The sequence below is a fragment of the Melanaphis sacchari genome, unplaced genomic scaffold, assembly GCF_002803265.2.
Source record: "Melanaphis sacchari strain LSU unplaced genomic scaffold, SCAv2.0 Contig14_pilon_pilon, whole genome shotgun sequence".
NCBI classification, from domain to species: Eukaryota; Metazoa; Arthropoda; class Insecta; order Hemiptera; family Aphididae; genus Melanaphis; species Melanaphis sacchari.
Window position 1 is genome coordinate 228,576 of NW_020270656.1, and position 22,396 is coordinate 250,971.

The 22,396-nt window shown below is 29.3% G+C and overlaps 1 protein-coding gene across 1 annotated transcript in view; it reads left to right on the top strand.

Moving 5' to 3' along the window:
• Nucleotides 1–3,869: 3,869 nt before the first annotated feature.
• Nucleotides 3,870–22,396, top strand: part of LOC112591943 (putative fatty acyl-CoA reductase CG5065) — a 43,404-nt gene continuing 24,877 nt past the window's right edge. The window contains exon 1 of the mRNA XM_025335908.1: nt 3,870–4,537. The gene's annotated coding sequence lies outside the window, so the exon portion shown is untranslated. The remainder of the gene's footprint in view (nt 4,538–22,396) is intronic.

Genomic DNA, 22,396 nt, shown 5'->3' on the forward strand with positions numbered 1-22,396 from the left:
TGGTTTTGTTAAACAAAATCACAATATTTCAAACTGATTTAATTATTGAATAATTCAAATTTACTTGATCGTGTACCTAAAAAAAATTAAATTTTGACCCATTTTAATGTAAATACAATTTACCTAACTTAGCTATCGTCGATTTACACATAATAATAATATATACCCAAAACCAAAAGAGTATTAGTATTCCTACTTTTGTTACTCTTATCCATTATTGTTTATAGTATATATAACATGAATACATTTTCAATAGACTGCGTGAAATACACACTTGTTATAGATAAAAAAGTTAAAATAATGGAGATACTGAAAACCAGATTGTCAGACAGAACTACAATTGTAATAATTCAATGATATGAATACGGAAAAAATCTGTTTTAGTTGAATAAAAAATAATTATAATGTTATGTAATATGTCAGAATTTAATGAACTTAAACGTGAGCCTAACTATTCCAGATTTTCAGTCAATGCTGTATTGTATTATATAGAATTAAAAACATCACACGGCTATTAGATTGTTTGATAATAAACGTTTCGAAATACAAACTTTATAACACACTGTTTTTATAATTTGTTAACTTAATTCACTCTTTTCGTATAAACCGTGGTATTGAAAAAATAAAGGTGATCATTTTACAGTCAAGGTAATAATCTTTTAATGGAAAAAATGTATTTATCGTCTATAAGACTATAAATTTAGCTTTTTTTGGTCCTTTCTTTCGTGAAACTGTATTTCAACGGTATAATTTAGCTATTACACAACAACTAACTGTTATGCTGAAATGGCACTCGTACAATTATTGGATCACCAAAGTCTTGTTAGTCACTATATAACACTGGATTGCATAAACAATCATTAAAAATTTGAAGAATCAGTTGCGAGCTTATGATCCCTTAAACATGATGTAGCAGTCCACGATTGGTCCATTCAATTTTACGGAGCCATTAAATAAATTCTGCATAAGTATATTTCAGTTTTTCTTAAACTGTCGTTAATATTGCCTATACCAGACCCCCTTACATATCTGGCGTTTAACTACAAAAAAAACGATCAGAAAGCTAACGTCGACGTGTTGGAGCGGAAGTGATACGAGAACATTTTGGTTTTACACGACGATGATGACGATGATGTTTTATTTTCACCGTTTTAAGTAAATACATTCTCTGCTCAGAATAATGACGTGTATTCTATTTACAGGTTTAAAGTCCATATTTATCGTACCTTGTATTTTTTAATTTTTTTTTTTTTATCGTCTCTGCATTGTTTCTGCGAACTTTGATCAAAATCGTTCGAACACTTCAAACGTTTACTTAGACGAAAAGATTGTTTTCGTTTCTCGTAACACTAAATTTTTATCAGCGCCGCTGTCGGCGAATGTACATTGTACGTGCAGTATTATAATTATGTCAGGTTTTTTCCCCACTTTCCAGGTGACCGTAGATATTCTTGAATAGTTTATTATCATTTTTGGGATTTTAGCGAAAATTAGAAATGTTCCTACTAGTTTTAATATCATGTTTTGTTCTGAATGTCTGATTAGTGATTACCTATTGCTTTTTTAGTGCATGTTTTCGTGTAATGTATAGTAACACTGAAAATAATGAGAAATGCTCCAATTTTCATAAAATCAATATTAGTTTTCACTTTTAATTTTAATTTAAAAATCAACTTGAAAACACTTCCAATTATTTATTAAAAAAAAAAAATATATATATATGAACAGATAGAAATTATTGGTTACATAGTACACTATATAATGTGGCCTGGTGTTATATGCTTACTTATGAACTTTTGACTACGCACACTTGTATTAATACAATAATAATTATATTAAAATTATATGTGTATTATGAAGTTTATGTACTATAAGTGTGTAATAAAAAAAAATGATATGTCAAAGTAATATATGGTTTTACCAATATATATTATTATTTATAAATTATATTTAAAAAAAAAAATTCAGATTTTTTAACCTTTTCATTTTAGATTCTAAACGAAGTGATGAATGCATTGATTTTATCAATATGTTTTTTTGTGTATGAGTACACGATAATTTTTTGATAAAATACTTTGATATTAAAAAGTTAGCGTGGTTTTGGATGTAAAATTGGATCTAGTTTGTAATTTAGAGATGTCAAAATTAATCATTTTTAAGCCATTAACATCCATAAGAAATGTTCGATTTTTTTATAAAATATGTCGATTAAAAATTATTTATTTAGTAGAAATACTTAAAACTTTAATAAAAAGCTTCTCATAAGTTGATAATTTCTCAATAAAAAAAATACTGAAAATCTATGATCACAACATTTTTTTATAAATATTTATGACACTTCATATTCATCTGTAAAATAATTATTTCTCCTCAAATAATTTTTGATATTTTATTGTATCTCACAAAAAAAAAAAAAAAATAAAATAAATATTAATGGATATACTAAACATTTTCATTAAGTGTTTATAATAATATTATTTTTATGATACCATATTATTTTCAAATGTTTTTAATTCATTTTGAGTTATTTATAAACAAAAGAAATTTTTGATATTTTTTTTATAAATGTTGAATAAACATTATTTACAGAGTAGAAATGTTTGAAAACTTTATACGAAATCTCACAAAAGATATTCTTTTATCTGTATGAAAATATTAAAAATACATCGATATACATTTTTTTATATGCATTTGATGTAAGAATTTTGACGAAAGTCGTCAAAATCGCAAAAATATATAAATTATTTTGTAGTTAAAAATTCATAAAAACTTTTCTTTGTATATCTAAGTTTTAAAGATTTAATAAAATATTCTTTTTAAGTATCAACATTTTGGCGAACCATAAATTCTAAAATATATATAAAGACAATTATTTTTTACTAACATTCTAAGTTCCAAAGAAATTACTTATTGAAACCATAATTGACGATATATTAATTATTTTATTATAATTTAAAAACATACATTAGAATTTTTAAATTTTACTATCCGCAATAACATTTTTTAATGTATTTTAAATTATTATTTTTATTTAAAGGTACTATGAATCTATTTTTACCATTTTATGATATTTACAGAAAGATTTTATAACATTTTGAGTAAATATGTGTATAGTACTCACTTACCTACCCTTTTTTTTTTTTTATCGAAACACAAACACAGCGAATACCTTCTATCTATACTCGAGCACAATAAAATTTAGCAACTGCTCATTTTACATTTACGTATTATGCAAATAATATTATATGAACTCCTCGAAAGTATGACAAATAATAATATGCATATATAAATTATACGAACACAAATATACATATGTAATATCAAATAAATTAAATAAGGTTATTACCAATGTTTACATATTATGATTCACCGTTAATTTATAGAAAATTTTGATCGTTGGGATTGTATACATCTGGCGAATCGTAAAACAAACATTATACGTACTTACCTATTATTATAAGTTCCTATTATTATCGATAAAATGTCAAGGGGGTGAGGGGAGGTGCTGGGATTTCATCAGGGGGACTTAGCCTCCCGCCGAAAGTCCAAATCACAGCGCTACAATGCGCATCTATTTACTAAGTAAAATACGTTGACCCGTAGTGGTGGTGGTGGTGGTGATGGTGATGTGGTGATATGATAGCGACTTAGGTATAGCCCCGGAGAGAAACACGCGCGCATTTCACCGTATAGGTATATAATATTATACACTTTCTCGCGCGTCCTTCCTCTCCGGACATCGCCGCTGCTGCCGCCGCCGCCACCACCACCGCCACTTCCATCGTCGCCGCCGCCGCCGCCACCGCCACTGCCGCCGCCGCTGTCGTCGTCGTCGTCGTCGTCGTCGTCATCGCCGTTGCCGTTGCCGACGTCGCCGTCAGTGTCCGATTTACTTCCGGCCGACCCGACGGGCCACTGCGCAGCACACACACACATACACACACACACACACACACTCACGCACACGCACACACTAGTGCATACACACACACACACGCACCTACGCTGCACACGCGGACGGGCGCGCACAGAATCGCGCGAAGAAATCGCGTTCGACGACGTACCATTACACTATTGAGTCGGCAGTTCACGAACCCAGTAGCTTCTCTAAATGCGACCGCGAGAGACACACATAAAAACCTGGAGATTCCGACTCTGATCGTCCGCGAACACAACGAATCGTAATAATAATACAAATTAAACATTTTTTTTTTTCTGCCGTTGTTGTTGTCGGTTTTTTTCGGATCGTACTTCACATAATATTATCATAATATACTAACACGCCGTGTTCACCTGCCGAGTCGGTCGCACGCCGCCACCCCTTCGCGCCGCTGAAGAACCGCGATTTTCTCCGCTACCGAGTGTCGCCGGTGCTCGTTTATTTTTTTTCTCGAGATTTTACGGTTTTTTTTTTATATATTTTTTTAGTTTTCTCTGCTCTCCTTAATATATTACGTCGTTATTGGACGAAGTTCACCGACGATTGAATCTCGTCTTTTTTGCTGAAAACCAATCACCGCCTCAGTGCGTCCCCCAGGTACGTACACGCGTAATCGTTACGTCTCGTCGACGGTTAGCGTATATTATAAATTAGACAGTTATCATTATATTTATTATTATAATATTTTCTACATTTTATGCATTATTACCATTTATATTTTTTTTTTTACCCGCATCTTTTATGCAACATAATTTTAAATATTTTTTTTTCTTTTTTCGCGATTTCGGTTTTCCTCAAATCATTATCGGTACTATTCAGCTTGAGGAAAACCGTACCTGCTTAAGCATACCCGCGGCCGGTAGAACAAAGGTCTGTAGATTTTATTTTATGGTAGATGCCTCTGTATTAATACAATATATTAGGTAGGTATATCATAAAACAGTCTATGAGCAGAGATTAGAAAAGGATTACGGGGGTTAATCTTCTTCAAATAATTCCTAAAACCCTTGACCAACTGCAAAATAATTACATGTTTGATAATTATTATTATGTTATTGTAGCGTAATAGGTGTTAATATTGAAATGATTTTAATTAAATAATCAAATTTAATTATATTTTCGGGATTAATAGTTATTCTTTAAGATTATAGTATTTTACTCGATAAAAATTAAAAAGTTCAACACATTTTTGCTATAGTGATATTATATTTGATTATTATTAACTGTTTAAACTAGGATCTTGTATTGGAAAGTGTATTATGATACCTATGTGCATTTGTTTGTTTATTTAAATTGAAACATTTAATATATATATATATAATATAATTCTTCTTAAGTTGTGTTTAAATCTCAGTCTATGGGAAAGGTGGTTTTAGATAGCGAGGTATGGATGGTGACTGAAAACCGCTGCGGTTGCTGTTGTTAGCGATTTCTAATCTATCCATTATTAGGTAGGTTAAGTTAAGTATTGCAATTCGCGGTGTATCTGACAATAGTCGAAGTGTATGTTACTAATAATAGTAAATTAATAGTATTCGATTGTTAGAGAGCGGCGGTAAGGTTATTATGATTTTTGATGATCAATCGTGACACTAGACAAATGTTGTGCTTGTCATTGTTTTCGATCTAGTTTTGTGTCCGTCAAGACGCGTGTTCGAAAACGACAAAAATGTTTATAGATCGTAATTTGGTTAGGTTTTAATTTCTTGTTCCCTCTTATCATTATAATATTATAATACATTGTATGTACATTTCGTATTATATTATAATATACAAAGGTACCTGAAAACTTTTATCGATAGCATTCCAAAAACTGTTTAATCAATCGGAGATCATTAAGTCGCGTGTATGAGAATATTGAAAAGTAAATGCGAACTTGAAATGACGACCGAACAGACTATTGAATATTATGTATATATTCGTATTCTCATTTATTAAATACAGACCCGTCCTTATATTTGATTGGTGGTTAATCAATGTCGATAGATGGAAGTTTAGCGTTAAAGACTTTCCGGAAACCTATCAAAGTACACGTTTCAGAACAATAAATAAATAAATTATAACAACTAGAAATATCACTGAAATAATTTGCGATAAACGTCGATTTACTTATTAATTAATATTATTAGTAATACTATTTAAACAATACTTTACGATATTAAAAATAGTTTTTTTTTTTTTTTTTTTAAAAAAAGGATGTCTATATTGTACTTTTAAAATCTCATTTAATCGAAAGCGTAAAAAATAATCTACACGACTAACACAGGTGCGGATCCAGAAGTTGGGCCGGGTAGGCCTGGGCCCACCCAAAATTTTCAAAAACAATAATTTTAATTTTGAATATTGGCATTTGAGTTGTTATTCTAAAATTTGTTCACGTAATTGTATTTCAATATTTTTTTATTATTTTTTTTTTTTTTACTATTATCAGTACTGGACTATTTATTGAAATATTTATAACTATATGAAAATCATTCTTAATTAAATCATAATTTTACTGTATTATCTTTTATGGTTAAATTTACGGGCCCATCCAAAAAAATATTCCTGGATCCGCGCCTAGACCAACACAATAAATATGACAATATTATGGTTATTTTAATTTTTATTGATAAGGCACTTCTATTTTTTGTTCCAATACGATTAAGTAATAAAAAATTTAAACATAATAACATGTGTCACCAAAGTAATTCGACTAGGTATGTTCTTTTGATTATGCTATGTGTCACATTCAAAAACTCGTTTTTCGTGTAGAGAGACTGATTAAACAAGATTGAATGAAAGTTTACTTTTGTTTTATACCTAGGATTTAAACAACGTAATTGATTTATTATTTTGTGGAAATAGGTTTCTTTTCATTAAAAAAAAAAAAAAATGTTTTAAATTATAACAATTAATAAAAGAACACGCGCGGAAGTAAAGACGATTTCTATAAAATGAATTTATTGCCCTTATTGCATCTTCAACGTTCTCCGTCACCACAGGTTTCCTTCAATTTGTCAATCGCTTCTTACGTTTTTTTCCCTTCCTAAGTATACCAAAAATATATTAACACGTTCTTCTTTCTGGTGTCTGTTCGTCTCTTGAAACGAACAACTATATAGCGTTTACTTATGTGCACAAGTATCTCGATGTCGACAGGACTGTCGTCGTAAAACTGACGGAACATCAAAATTTCATGTTTGTTTTGACCTTCAGCTTAAAATTCAAACACATGTAATAACTATACATTTTATTATAATATAATAATATAGTAGTTATTATGGCTGAGAATATAGTTCTCAAAAAATTTGAAATTATGCGTGCACCCGTAAAATGCACTTATATTATTTTTAATTTAAATAAGTTTTAAACCAAAATGTTTATTAATAATAATTAAATTAAAAAAAAAAAGTTTTGCAGGACTGCTCGATTTTAAGTTTTTTACACGGATCTTAATCTAAAAAAAAATAATTATTCTTATTTAACTCGCTATTTCCACTCGTGTAATCTCGATTTTTACGACGTAGTACAGATCAGTTTGAAAAATTATGATTGGTATAAACTTTATTAGCTAATTAGAAAATTATTAAAATTTTCTTTAATTAATATAAATAAACTTAAAATAAAAAAAAAAAAAAAAATGAAATCTTCTTCGAGTACATAATATGAAACGTACGTCATTACTCATCACGTATGTATAATGTACGAGTATAACATACCGACATATCGTTATGAACATAACGCAGTTGTTATGCTTTGAAAAACGCAAAGTGCATCGAAATTCTATCCCTAATAATAATAATAACAATAGGCGTGTATTGGCAATTTGCGACGGACTGCTATCGCAGAAATTTATTTTGCTAATTATTGTCCACCGATTTAATGGTTTTAGATTTAATACGGCGATTTCAGTCTCGTATACGCGACACGACGATTCGATGACCGTTATAATAATATCATTATACCTTAACAATGTAGGTGTACAATTTTTTTTCGCTATAATTCGACTGTGAGCACTATTGCGCAGTGGAGTATTCGGAAATAGGGTAAGTAGGTACTAAAAAATATATGATTTATTTACGGTCGGTCAATTACTGTATCAACTGGCGCGTACTATGAGAAATCAGAACGGGCGAATCTGCAGTAGTAGGTATCTATAATATTATATAGGTATATGATATTATATTCGTACTGAATTTAGTAAAATGAAAAAAAAAAAAAATGTTATTGGTACTGATCAAAATATCGTATTTTCGCACGCCGCTGTCAAAACAGACGTCTGTGTAGAAAATTGGTTTTCGTTTATATATATAACATAATATATACGTAGATAGGTATGCGCAGGCAGTCAAAGAGATTATTTTATTAGATATTTTATACAGTGTCATTGCCGAGCAATTTGTCGTAGCCGAAATATTACGAATTATTTTTTTAACATTCACGCGTTACGGTTAGCACTTGTAGTCAGTAGTACGGCATGTACTCGTATATACTGTAATGGGATATTTTTATCGAACAAACATCATTCATTCCATTCTACTGCAGCGCGTTTCCCCTGCGCACCCTCTCACGTCAATTACATTTGTTGGATTAGACTCAATTCGTACGATCCTTAACAACCACCCCCATAACGGCCATTTCCAATGGAACTACATGTATAATGTATATACAATATATACATAGAATAAAGCCTATGTGTAGGTATGTATGTATTATTATATTTTCTGAGAACTATTTCCGAACATAATCGAATAAACGAACGACGGAAATACTGCTTCGAAGTCCCCGCCAATGCAACGCAATAAAAAATATTATAAACGTATTTATATATAATAGTGGTTTTATTATTTACTGAATGATCCATTTAAGTGTAGTAAAATTCATTTGTTCGAACATTTTTTTAACTATTTTGAAACGTTTTTATTATTTTACTAAATCATTATATGTCATTATCGTGTATCCTATAGTGGTATAAGAATAGGTATATTTTATAGTTAAATTTCAGTACATACAGCTCTGCTCATGAATACTTTAAACACTTAAGTACTATAAGTTCTGACTATTCGTTTAAAATTTTATTTTTATAAATCAAAGTAATCCGTAAAATATTATACATCGGAATATAAAATTATATCAATAACAAATTGTTAAAAAAAAAAACACTTTTTTAAAATAAAAATTTCAGATTGCCATGACATAAAATAATCAATAAACATTTAGTTTTATTTTCAGAAAAATTAAAACGTCTTGAAATAATGAGTATAGGCACTTCAAATAATCACCTTATACCTATATAATATAACGTTTTCACTTGGTTAAACGTTTTGTTTCAGAAAACAATTACATAATGGATGTTTTGAAAACATTTAATAATGATAATATTAACAAGAGGTTTATTTCAAAATTTTGAAAATTCGCCAAAATAATATTTTACACAGACACACATACCAATGTATACCATAGTTGCGGTGTTCACAGGTTTCAGCAGGCTGCGTGTAATATGTTATCGGGGAGAGTTTTAAAATTCTATATGCTATATTATTGTCGTTTTTTATTAAAAAAAAAAAAATGGTCAGATTTTAATAATTTTTTTTTTATTAATATAATAATATTTTCTGTAACAAGTTATATAATATTATGTCATTGATGTTTAATATTTTACATTATTTTTGTTCATGCGGTTCTGTGATGGATAAAATATTTTACTGTATATATTACGAGTACGTACATAGACAAAAGGTTTGTAGTCGTGTAAGCGTATAGTATGCATAATATTTGATATTGTACTCAAAACAATCGATTCGAAATGGACGACGATGATGATATTCTATCCACCGACAAAGAGCATAACGAATAAAATAATAGTATTAAATTGTACAGAATAATTCTTCTAACAGTAAACACTCATTGTTATGTCAAAAATCGTTGTCGTTTTGAGAAAAGTATAAATATTTTTTTCATATAATTCAAAGTTGTAAGGCAGCAGCACTTTTGATATTAATCATATTTCTCGTACTTAAGTTTTTACTTTTTTGAACGACAGCTCACAATTTTTATTCGTTATACTTCGAAGAAGTTTATTTTTCTGAGATTTTTGATGAATAAAAATCGAATGTTGACTATCTAATTTAAACTTTGAACACATTTATTAAAAATTAACTTGTTTGACATTCAATTTTTAAACGCATTGAAATTATCGGAAAAAATATAATACCTTACACGTTGTGCAGGTTGTCGTCTGAGTCGCACGCCCACGAAAATCCACTGAATGACGTAGGGGGTTTTATCTCCCTCTAAAATGTTGTAGAAATAAAAAATAAAAATCCTGCAGATAGAAATTAACCAACCATTTCATTAAAATATTGACTTGCTGAATAATTATTATTAAACGAAACGATAAATTAGAAATTCTATTTTTATTTATTTAAATTCTCAAAAAAATATTATACTATGCTTTAATTTTTCAATATCGTCAACGAGTATTGTAAACATCGATCGATCGTTCTGTTATAAAATAAGCGGTAGGTAACTGGTTGACCTGGTCGATTGTCACCGCCACCGCTACTGTCAACTCGTCGACACCCGGCAGCAATTTTACGTTTTAAGTGCACTTATTATAACATCGTCATTACGAATATCATCGCATATCATGTTATTACTTATGTTGTACACAGTACTATACGGTGTACACCCACATCGTATATTCGTATATAATACATGTGTGTGTGTGTGTGTGTGTGTGTGTGTGTGTGTGTGTGTGTGTGTGTGTGTGTGTGTGTGTGTGTGTGTGAGTGTGTGTGTGTGTGAGTGAGTGTGAACGCGTAACACTCGTGACTCGCGTGTAATTATATTACGTATTATAATACGTTGTTCCGGTCGTAAACGAGATTCCGGTTTAAACCTACGTGGGTCGTGTGTACATGTGTACGGTATTTTATACCGAGGATGTGTATGATAATGTAATAGTGACGCGTCTAGAAAGTTTCGATTCCTCGAATTCGTGTATAAGGTGTAACGACGGAACGGCGATAGTCCGACGTCTGCCGCGGTGTGTACATAAAATGATAACATTATACTACAATTAGGAAGTGATTGGTAGGATTTATCGATCACGCGCAGTTCAGCATCCACAAATCTTCTTTCGGCGGGGATCGACCTTCTACAATATGTAATACGAGACGTAACGGGTAAAGCCGCGGTGGTACGGCCCAGTGACGGACTATGCACCGGCGGGATATTCGGATTTTATGCGGTGGGCTGGTACGTAGTGAGCAGCAGTCCGCTGTTCGCGTAAATAATAATAAAATTATAGGAATTCCTGCTCATGACAATGGTAAAAAATACGTATATATACATGAATGTATTATCGAATGATATTGCAGACGTCGAAGACTACGCGTGTCATTATTGACATTGTTAAAAAATAAAAGTGATGTATAACATAAAAAAAAAAAAAACTATTTACATTTTTTTAAATTTAATATTATTTTATTATACTTATCTGAGAGCAACTCGTCCTATAAAACTTCAAAACAAGCATGCATTTATATATCGAAGAGGTGAACTAAATTAAGGGCCGGTCAAAACAAAGTTTTCCCGACTGAGTTTTTCTTATAATCTACCTCTGTATACGGCTATCTTTCTCCTCCTATTTCAACGAATAATTCATAAATAACAATTTATATTAATAGTTTGTACGATTTTGTTAGACTTTTTTCTTAACGATTGTGAATAGTTGGAGTGGAAAGTCTGATGCAGCAAGGTTTATTGTGTTTGAATTTTTCAATATATTACATTACTGATGTTCTATGAACCAAGGCAGTTAACGATTCAAAAATATGTAGAAAGATAATAATTGTTTTCAGTATAATTATCGAAGAAATGCGAACAAGGACAAAATCCTAACTAAAAAATATTTAACCAAGCGTGATTTTAAACAAAAATCAATCCATTTTTGAGTTAGCCACCTTTTTAGATAGACCTAATTATCTAATTCGAAATTAGCTCATATATTCATGTTCTATGTGCATATGCGTATAATTAGGTGTTATCGCAATATTGAAAATTAAAAATATTTTTATTTACCCACGTGTTCACCTATTCCAAAGGTTCTAATTTTCTTTTAAATTAAATAGTTTATGATTATAATATTATGTGTAAATATATTTTTTAAATATGTAATGACGTAGAAGGTGAAAATTTAAAAATATATAGGTATATTATATACATCGAGGGCATGTACCTTTCAGAAACTCCACTTAGTTTAATACATATAGTATTAATACGATAATATATTACATTATGGTACATCGATAATAAATAACACATTATAAGTTATTTTTGAAAAATTCTTCAGGATTATTGCCAAAGTGTCAAAAATATAACTTAAAGTTGACTTTCTTAATATCTTTTTATATTTAGTACCCAATACACTTTCTTCTATTTTTTTTTTTCTAATTGACATCTTTTATGTAACGCATAAATTATACCAACACTTTCAATAGCGTTAAATGTCACCATTTTTTTTTTTTTTTTTTTTTTATTATAAACTAATAAAATAATGTTTGTAAATATATGTTCAGAACGACTATAAATTAACACTACAACAACCACGATGTCTGAGCGACTAAATGTAAAATAAAAGATCAATTTTTTGATTCTAAAATTGGCGAGAAATAGGGTTCGCTTTAGGTCATTCGTATTGAACGATGAAAACCCCTTTAAGGTAAAATTTATAAATTGAATTCACGATGAAAATTCTAATTTGAATTTAAATTGTTTTTTATTTTGAATTAGGTAATAGTTACCATATAAATACATACTTATATGTATAATAACCAAATTGGCAAGTTGATAAAAAATATTAAAAAGAATATATTTTATTTGTTTATTTATATTTAAAATAATTGACAATCACAGAGTGATTAAACTAAAGTGTAATTAATATTTTATTTTTACTACATATTTTAAGGGTAATAATATGTATTAACGTGATTTTAACTTAAAATATTATATTAGAAATTAATTGAAAAGTCAAGTTATTGTTAAAATTAAAATGAATTCTTACTAACTGTATAGTTTGATTATTATTAATTAAATTAAAAAAAAAAAATTAACTTTTTAACTAGTTAAGTCATTGAGTAGCACACACAGTCAATACTCACAAATGACAATAAATAAACACAAAATTATATAATTTAACTTGGTTTACAGTGTTTACACACATAATAGAGAACGAACGAAAATAATAATTTCAGTCTCGTCGCAACGATATAACACAGTTTTATGTATGTATCATAAATCATAAAAACATTGTAATATAATTTTATAAACAGTAGTCAGTTACTCAGCTATAACTGTTCACGGTTGAACGTTAATGAAATTATTTCGTTCATCACGCATCGCAATAAAAGGATAAAATATAATTTTGTTCCGTGCACATCATGCGTGTCGTATTACGCGATCACAGCCCAATCGAAAGGGTGGCAATTCAAACTAGACGCACCGCTGTATAATAAATAATCTAATCATTTCGATGGTTTATTTGAGTGATTCACCAAGCATGCTCACCTACATTTTTCGTAGCGACAGAACACTCTTTGGGCAGTATAAAAAAATCTTCAGTTTTGATATATAATTTTAAGTAGATATGTATATTTTAAATATTCCAAAAATCAGAATTTGAATAAATTAATTTTTAAATTAAAAAAAAAAAACAAAAAAAACGGGAGTGGGTGTTCTTAGTAAATCACTATTCCGTAAAATATGGTGAATATATTAACAAGGTGCTTACGTGCTTACGTACACGACAACCGGAACTGACCGGCTACACGCCAGGTCGGAGAATGGTTGACGGTTACCGTTTTTCGGAATCATTGCGTTTCAACAAGTCTACACGATTACTTTCGGTTACCTATAATATATCGCTTATATAATATATCATAATATATTCCCACGTAACATATTGTATCATAATCCTGCAGATATAATAATAAAATGTACTAAGTGTCTACTAAAAACTCGAATAATGTTCTTAACTTAAAATTCGACAATAGATCAAATCGTTCTGGAGTCACACTAGGGCCCTACAACTATTCCATGAACGGCGAATAAATAGTATAAATAGTACACAACTAGTTACCTAACTTACTAAAAATAAACGCGTTGGCCATGTTATTACGTAGGTATAAAGCGAATGAAAACAAAATTTATCGATATAGTTTTGAATTTTCTAATTTACGCTAAAAAATCGTGAGATCTATTAATGTGTACTAAAAATTACTCGAATAAAAATTACTCGAAGATGGAAAACCAGCAAAAACTACAAGATATAACTCTCATCTGGAGTATTTACTGTTACATTAAACGAACTGTGTGCTTGCAGGAAAGCATACAGTCTTAGAGCACTCGCAAAATAATACACTTCGAATTGAAATCCTGGCCATAGTGATGACCTTGTATTAAGGTATATTAATTGTACGAGACGATCCGCTGGGATAAATAATATCAAACAATAATTTATAAATAAACGGTTTACGCTTTTACGGTAAGCTAATGAAAATTCCGTTTTATTCATGGGCAAAAATAAATACCTAGTTTAAATTTAATATAAATAAGAGCCTCAGAACGAATGAATTTTGTAAAAAAAAAAAAAAACGTTTTGTGATACTGTACAAGATGTACGCTAGGTATATAACGTTGTTGTTCGTATTGCTATTCAACAGACAGTTCGGTAGACGGAAAAATTCATTTTAATATAGATACATATACGACTCACTTTTGACACACACATCAGCGCATGTTGTGTTTATGTTTTTTGTATCTTTATATTTATTTACTTTTTTTTTTTCCTTCTACCCATAAAGCTTTACATGCACGTAATAGTATATATATAATATGCATATTATGTTTAATGTTTATGTACAATATGTACGTATGCAGTCGTCTAATGTTTTCGATTGAAAATTCGACACGCGATATCTCTATTGTCGTCGCCGCCGTCGCTTTTCACGTAACTTTTATTTGTTTATTATTGTATTTTTTTTTTTTTTATCGTACAACGCCGAACGGGTAGGAGGGCTCTTTACCTGTTTCTCGTTTCTAATCCGTTTTTCACATGCCACTCCGATTTCCCCACAGACAAAAACACGTCGTGTCGTTTGTTTATTATAATGTAAATGTATTATGTAGGTACATAACGTCGGTAGTCGATTTATTTTTCCATTTATTATGCTTGCAAGCAGAAGCCAAAACCGTACTTTATTTCAGCAATAAAGCAATAAAATATCTACACCATCAATGCGGGTAAGTGCAGACTGACAAAATTATTGGAGTGTTACAATCTGTTTCTCTTTTAAACATAAAATATCATACTGCACGACATAATTCTTACACGTCCGAACTCTGCTTGTAAAAATATATTTGTCTGAATTTGAAAAGTTAAATTTAGGAATGATAACTTTTTTAAATGTATCACTAATATGCGTGACACGTCGTCGATAACTCAGTTTAATAATGACAATAACTATATAAAAGCTTATAATTTCGAACATCAAATAGGTACCTACGTCTTACATAATATATTCAGTAAACGCAAATTATTACACCCTAACTCTGATATAGGGTTAACCTAACCTGTAGCAATAATGTTGTTCGGTATTATTTATTTCAAAGTCAACATATTGCGTTTGGATAATAAACACATATTAAGCGTATCAAGGTATAAATAATATGTTTATTCTTTTAGAAGAAAGTTCAAATTTATTTTTATTTAAATAATAATATGTTCAGCTTTCTAACCTTCACTTGCATTTTATAATGTGTATTTTAATTCCACATATTATATTATATGCTGCAAAATCCACGGCTTCAAATACGTAGGCATATTTTAAAATAATAAAATCTAATCCATAGGTGGTTCGTTTTATTTCTGGATAATTTATCAGAATATTAATATTTTGTTTCGGAAAAAATGATTAAAATTCAAGCCAAAAGAATTGGCACTGAGTATAATATATTGAATTTATTACATAGTGATAGTATACACAACATTACGTATTTACGAGTATAATTTCAGAAAGGAAATCGATTATTGTCAGACCGGCATATACGAAACGTAGTAATGTTGCAGACAATATTTGCGTATTATAAGCTTCTCGTGATATAATTATAATAAATATATAAGTATTGCCTAATACTATAATAATTATTTATTTATTTTACAATTATTATCAATAAAATCAGATGATTATATAATACATTACACTTAAATCAAAACAGTCGTTAGAATAATTATTGACTTTGTAATAGTTTGACGGGGGGGGGGGGGGAGAGGAAATAACAGTTGAAATTTAGTCGACATTACATATAGGCACTTACCTATATAGTAACTATAATATATATTATATAACGGTTTTACTGTTATATTATATAATTAAATTACATAGGTACTTCGCGAGGTCGTCAAATAACCTTTCCTGATAAAATGTATTTTATCATGTAACGGCGAATTTATGCGACAGAAGTTGACAAGTACATAATATTATTATGTAACGCACGCGGTCAACAATACTCGCACCTCGGACGCTGCAAGTCACACAAGTTCTGTTCTATTTGGAACGTAATTATCCGTCTTCTATGCGCATACATTACAACACGAGTATACAATGTGCATGGATGCAGTTTATATTGCAGATGCACATGCGATGGTACAGTTACGATGTAACGCAGTGACATTAGACTGTATTGTCTGTAAAAATTTAAGGCGATGATATTGTTTGTACATTTATTATATTGTGTAGCCGTATAAGTTAATGCACGTAGACATTGCGGGTGGTACGTGCAGCGTAATGTACACGTAGTGGCTGATTTTGTGAAGGGGGGCTACAAAGAGGTCAACGTTTCTAAAAAACTCCCTCCTCCCGTAAACTCTTGAACGTATTTGTTTCTTGTCGTCATTTCGTTTCGTGCCCTTAAAGCGTCATAAATTGATTTAGTAATCATTAAGTTAAACTTAGTTTTAAACAAGCCTATCGAAAAATTATGCCATCGTTGTTTGTTGCAATAATATATAATATTATATTATAAAATAAGAATTCTGCGAATAAAACTTTATATACTAATAAAGTGGAGGTATGATGGGGAGAAAACTCTTCACATATCTTACTCTTAAGCGATATAAACCCTATACAACCATTGGTTATGAAGTTTTGCAATGCAAGCATATTTTAGCTTCAATGAATTGATGGCGGTGGAGAGGATGTAGCGTTGTAAGCAGATTACGTGCCTTAAATTATTATTTTTTAGTCATCCATAACTATTTCATTTTACACCAACAAGCTGTAGAGCCTGAGTGTTTGATGCTCGGGTGATGCTGATGTATTCTATAAAATACAGGGATTCAAAACTGGCACCACAGCAGCGATAATGTTGAAGTAAATAATTCTAAACAGAAATTTTAAAATTACTTTTATGCTGCCTGTAACGAAAACGCCTATGCGTAATACAGAGTACAGACTTCATATATTTTGTATAGACAACCTTTTCACTAAACTATGTTTTTTACTATTTTTTATCGTTATAATTTTTTAATTTATTATAATACATACAAATAAAATTACAAACGATTAACTATAGTTAGTTATACTTATAAGTATTTAAACTTCTGTAAAGGGAAAAGAATGACACAAGGATACCGATCAAAATGTAAAAATTGATGGTCCCCTACTCCGTTCATACACAGCATAAACTATAAACTCGTTTATAACTAATTAACTAATAATTTTTAGTTCGAAATTTAATTTGTGTGTACCAATATAGTTTCTTTTCAGCATATGAAATTAAAAATGTATCACACAATCATAAAAAAAGTAAAAATGAATAACTATTTAGTATCATTTTTTTTTTTTTTTAATTAAATGTTCTATTTTTAAATTTACTTTAAACTATGTTAAAAAAAAAAAAAGTTAATAATTTTTGAGACAATTTGAGTGTTTAGTGTTTACTATTAAAAGTGTATTCACTTTATGTACAGAATATTTTCTCTCTATTATATTATGTGATGACAATGCTGTAAAAAATTACGGCGACAGAAAGGTTTTGTGCGAGGAAAATATCAACCTACCGATAGCAGATCCTATATAGGAATAATTAAAACCAATGAATTATTCGGTGTGTCTAAATTGTGCTACAAAATTCTGATCGCAGCGGTCTGTGAATTATGTAATAGAAATTTGCTCGCATTTCTCGGTAGTACTGTACGTCAATTATGGTGGGACCGCATATAACAATAATATTGTTATTATATTAAATTATTTACAGTTGGAATGGAGCAATATCTGCACAAAGACGATCTATATACGAATTTTGTAATTATACATTCATACATCCAAAAATCTGTTTTGTAGGTATATAGGTAATAATTAGTAATTACGTATAATTACAGAATGTTTTATTAGGCATAATAATCCATATTATTTTATTTTATTTATTCAAGTTCTGATTTTTTAAATTTTCAAATATATTTAAAAACCGCATTTAAAATTCTTGAGATTTTTTTGTACTACTTTAAGAGTATGCTGTGGTGGTACAAATTTCTATTATTAAATCAAAACCTCTTTTTTATTGTGAATTATTTAGTGGATAACTTATTTTTAAATATTGATGTATACCTAATTCAAAATTAGAATAAGTATTTTCTCAATTTTCAAAATTTTGATACTTCCTTAAAAATAATCTAACTAAAATATAAAATATTTGAAATTGAGTATAGTATTTATAATACTTATTATTATTGGACCATTATTTTAAATTATAAAAATTAATAGATTAACATTAATTTTTATAATTTTCAAATTACCATTAACTCACTTATCTTCTCAGGTTTATACTCTAAGTCTATTATAACCGACTTGTTATATTTAGTACACAGAGTTAAATAATTCAAAAACTACTAGTTTGAATTTTGATATCGATACGCCCAATATTTCAGAATATTCGCTAAGTAGTTTAGGCTAATTTATCAACTACGAGTATTTTTAAAAGATAGTTGGTTATTTGAAAACAAGAAATTTATATTTCCACAGTAAACTGCTTAAAGTAGTACAAAAAACTCTCAAGAGTTTTAAAATAGGTCTTTAAGTGGAACTCAACTTTTCAAAACTCAGAATTTGAATAACTATATCATTGAGGAGAAAAAATTAAGTGAGCACGATTGGTTATTCACTCAGTAAATAGGTAAATATTTTAATTTGTAGAACGATATTTTTTTTTAAGAACAAAATGCTTGGAGAAACGATGTTATTTTACGTCATCACAACAATAACAATATAATAATATAAAAATTTACGCGAGTAAGTAGGTACCTGTATAATATAATATATATATAATATATATATTATAATATCACTTGTGGTTGTGTCCGGAATTAATGCTAAAGGGACACGTGAAATTGTTTAATAATTAACATAATGGGCCATACTGTCACGTGCGAGTTATAGTATTATCGTTGCGATCATGATGTTTAGCTGTTTAGGTACAATAATAATAATTAACATAACGTACTATGGTTCTATGGTTATTATAACAAACAGAAGTCTTACTGTTCGCGGAAATCGTTGTTTACGGATTACAAATTATCATACATCGTGTATCACTGTATCAGTGATATAATATACATCTCGAAAATATATAGATCGTCTCTGGAAGATTTAGCAGTTTAACATTGAAAATAAATTTAATTGTTTTCTTGGTGATACAATTTGAATAGCTATACTGGTGCACTTTTTTGGGTTTAAGCCTCAACTAATGATGACTGTGTAGCATGCAGCCGTTGCACGCGCACTTATGTCGTTCGATAACATCAAGACAAAGTGCTGTGTTTCAGAGACGCTTTACCTTCTCATCGCCACCCCTAAAATAAACTAATCAAATTAACAATATCCATTACTGGCAGAGGATTTTAACTCTAAAACAGTTTTAACGTTTGACAAAATATCATAAATTATATTAAATTCATCAATTATTTTAATATATCTACTTAATTATTCAAAATATATATCTACACCACCATTACTATTAAGTAAATAACATGACTAATATCCACTATGTATTATAACCCGTGACAGCAGTTTACAAATTCAAATTTTAAAAGTAGTAAAGTAAATAAAATAAAACGCTAACAATTTCTTCACATGGAACTATTTAAAATTTCTTACATAATTTAATACCGCTTTTTAAAAAAATGTGAATTTGAAAATGGTATACAACGATTATTTTTTTATTTTTTACATTTTTAGAGCAGTGGCGCATCTTAATCACCTCGCTCCCTTTCCAACTAGTTTTGTCAATTGTCCCTTATAATTCCATAAGTTTGGCTAGTATACAAGAAATTAAGCCACCTCGTCCAGATGATAATACGATATAAAAAACGGTTTCAAAAGATCGTTCAATCGAGAATATTTGAAGTTTCTGGGAATCATTTATTACTTTATCGTCGTCTGTCTTCGCCGTGTATAATATGTACATACCATGTAATGTGTGTGATATTATTGCTGCAATCTTTTTCGCTAGACGTCTCTCTGTTCGATTACCGTTGGGTATAGTCAAATTTTTATCTAGATAACGTCTACAATCATCGATCAAACGTCAGAGGGGGTTTTGTTTGCGATAACTACACTTCTACGTCGTTTTTCACCGTCAACTTGGTATAAAAATCGGTTTATCAATTTCTATTTATTGTAACCGATCTGTTTATTTTATTAGCATATTATTATTAGTAATTTTAATATTTCATAAAACACGACACTTTGTTTAACGTAATTGCAAGGTAAGTAAAAACGAGTTAAATTCTATTTATTGTATATCTCAATAATACATTTAGAAATTTTGATGAACTAAGAACTAGTGATGCACTAATTTCTCCGCATATGGTGTCAGGTCAAGTACGTGTACGACGTAATAGCAGATATGCGTCTAATAGTTTCGATTATGTGTTGTAAGTTTTAATAACTACAGAACATTGATTGATCGTCAAATTCAAAGGTAAGAATATATGACTCGTATTTTATTGTTGGTTTTTTTTGTAATTTGAATATTATAACGAATTATGATCATTTTTAATTTTTGATATTTTGCATACTGATAACTAGAGTGCGGATTTCTATGCAATTGCATATTTTTTTCACTTTTACTTTTTTGGATTCTTGTCAGTTATCTTCACGAATCATAACAATTTGAATTTAATGGTGAATTTTTTTTTTTTGCATATTTCTGCATATTTAATGATTATTGCATATTTTTGCATATTTCTACAAAATTCGAAATATATTGCATATTAAAGCAAAAATAAAAATAAAAATTATGTAAAATAACATTTTGTCAAGTAGAAATATTAAAAATAATTTTGTTGACATTAAATTATAACCATAACGCAGATTTATATGTAATCAAGTATTATTTTATTTTTCATTTTTTTTAGATTTTTTTCAGTTATCTTCACAAGTCATGAGAATTTGAATCTAACGGTGAAATTTTATTAGTACATTTCTGTATATTTTTACAAAATTCGAAATATATTACATATTAAAATAAAAATTTTGTATATACTTAGTTTATTTAAGTAATTAATTATCTTAAGTTGTTTAATTTGTAAATTGTATATAAATAAAAAAAAATTTTTTTTGCATATTTATTGCATATTTTTATGATTTTTACTGCATATTATATGGCATACTTCGATACCTTTTAGTGCATAAAAATCCGTGCTCTACTGATAACTGATAACTTTGAAATTTAAAAAAACCGACAAGAGAACATAGTTAATAGTATTCTTGTCTATAAATTAGATAATTGATTGAGTTACTATAGTTTTAAAACTAACTATTTAAAATGGATTCTGTAGAATTTAAATTAGCTTTGTAACAATTACTTATTTTGTACCTATGTGTATATAGGTACATACAAATGGTACAATGTGTAACGAAGAAGATACATTTGGGATGGCGAGAATATATCACGTGCTTGTAGTATTATTTCAAATTAGGTGTACTAAGCGATATCATCACTCTTAAATGATCACAAAATTTATTATTTATGGATATTTAAACACTCATATTCATATATATGTATCAAAGTTGTTATGTCCAAACTCGTTGGTTCATATATCAACGCAGGAATGAAAACGTAATGTATCTACCTATTAAGCGTAGAAAAATCTTTATTCAATGTTAATTTGAAATACAAAAATATAAAATATAAGACGCGGTATTACCTAACCTGACTCAAAAATAATGATAAAAAAGTCAGTGAGTGGTGTTACAATCTTCCTTTGAATATCTCAATTGCCCCAAACCGTTTTTCAAACTCTTACATCGGTGTCTCCCATATTTAAGATCGGATCACAAAGAGTGATGGTCGTAGTGGTGACGACTTAACTGTCACAAGGTGTTTCATAACATGATCTAGTATGCTTGTCGG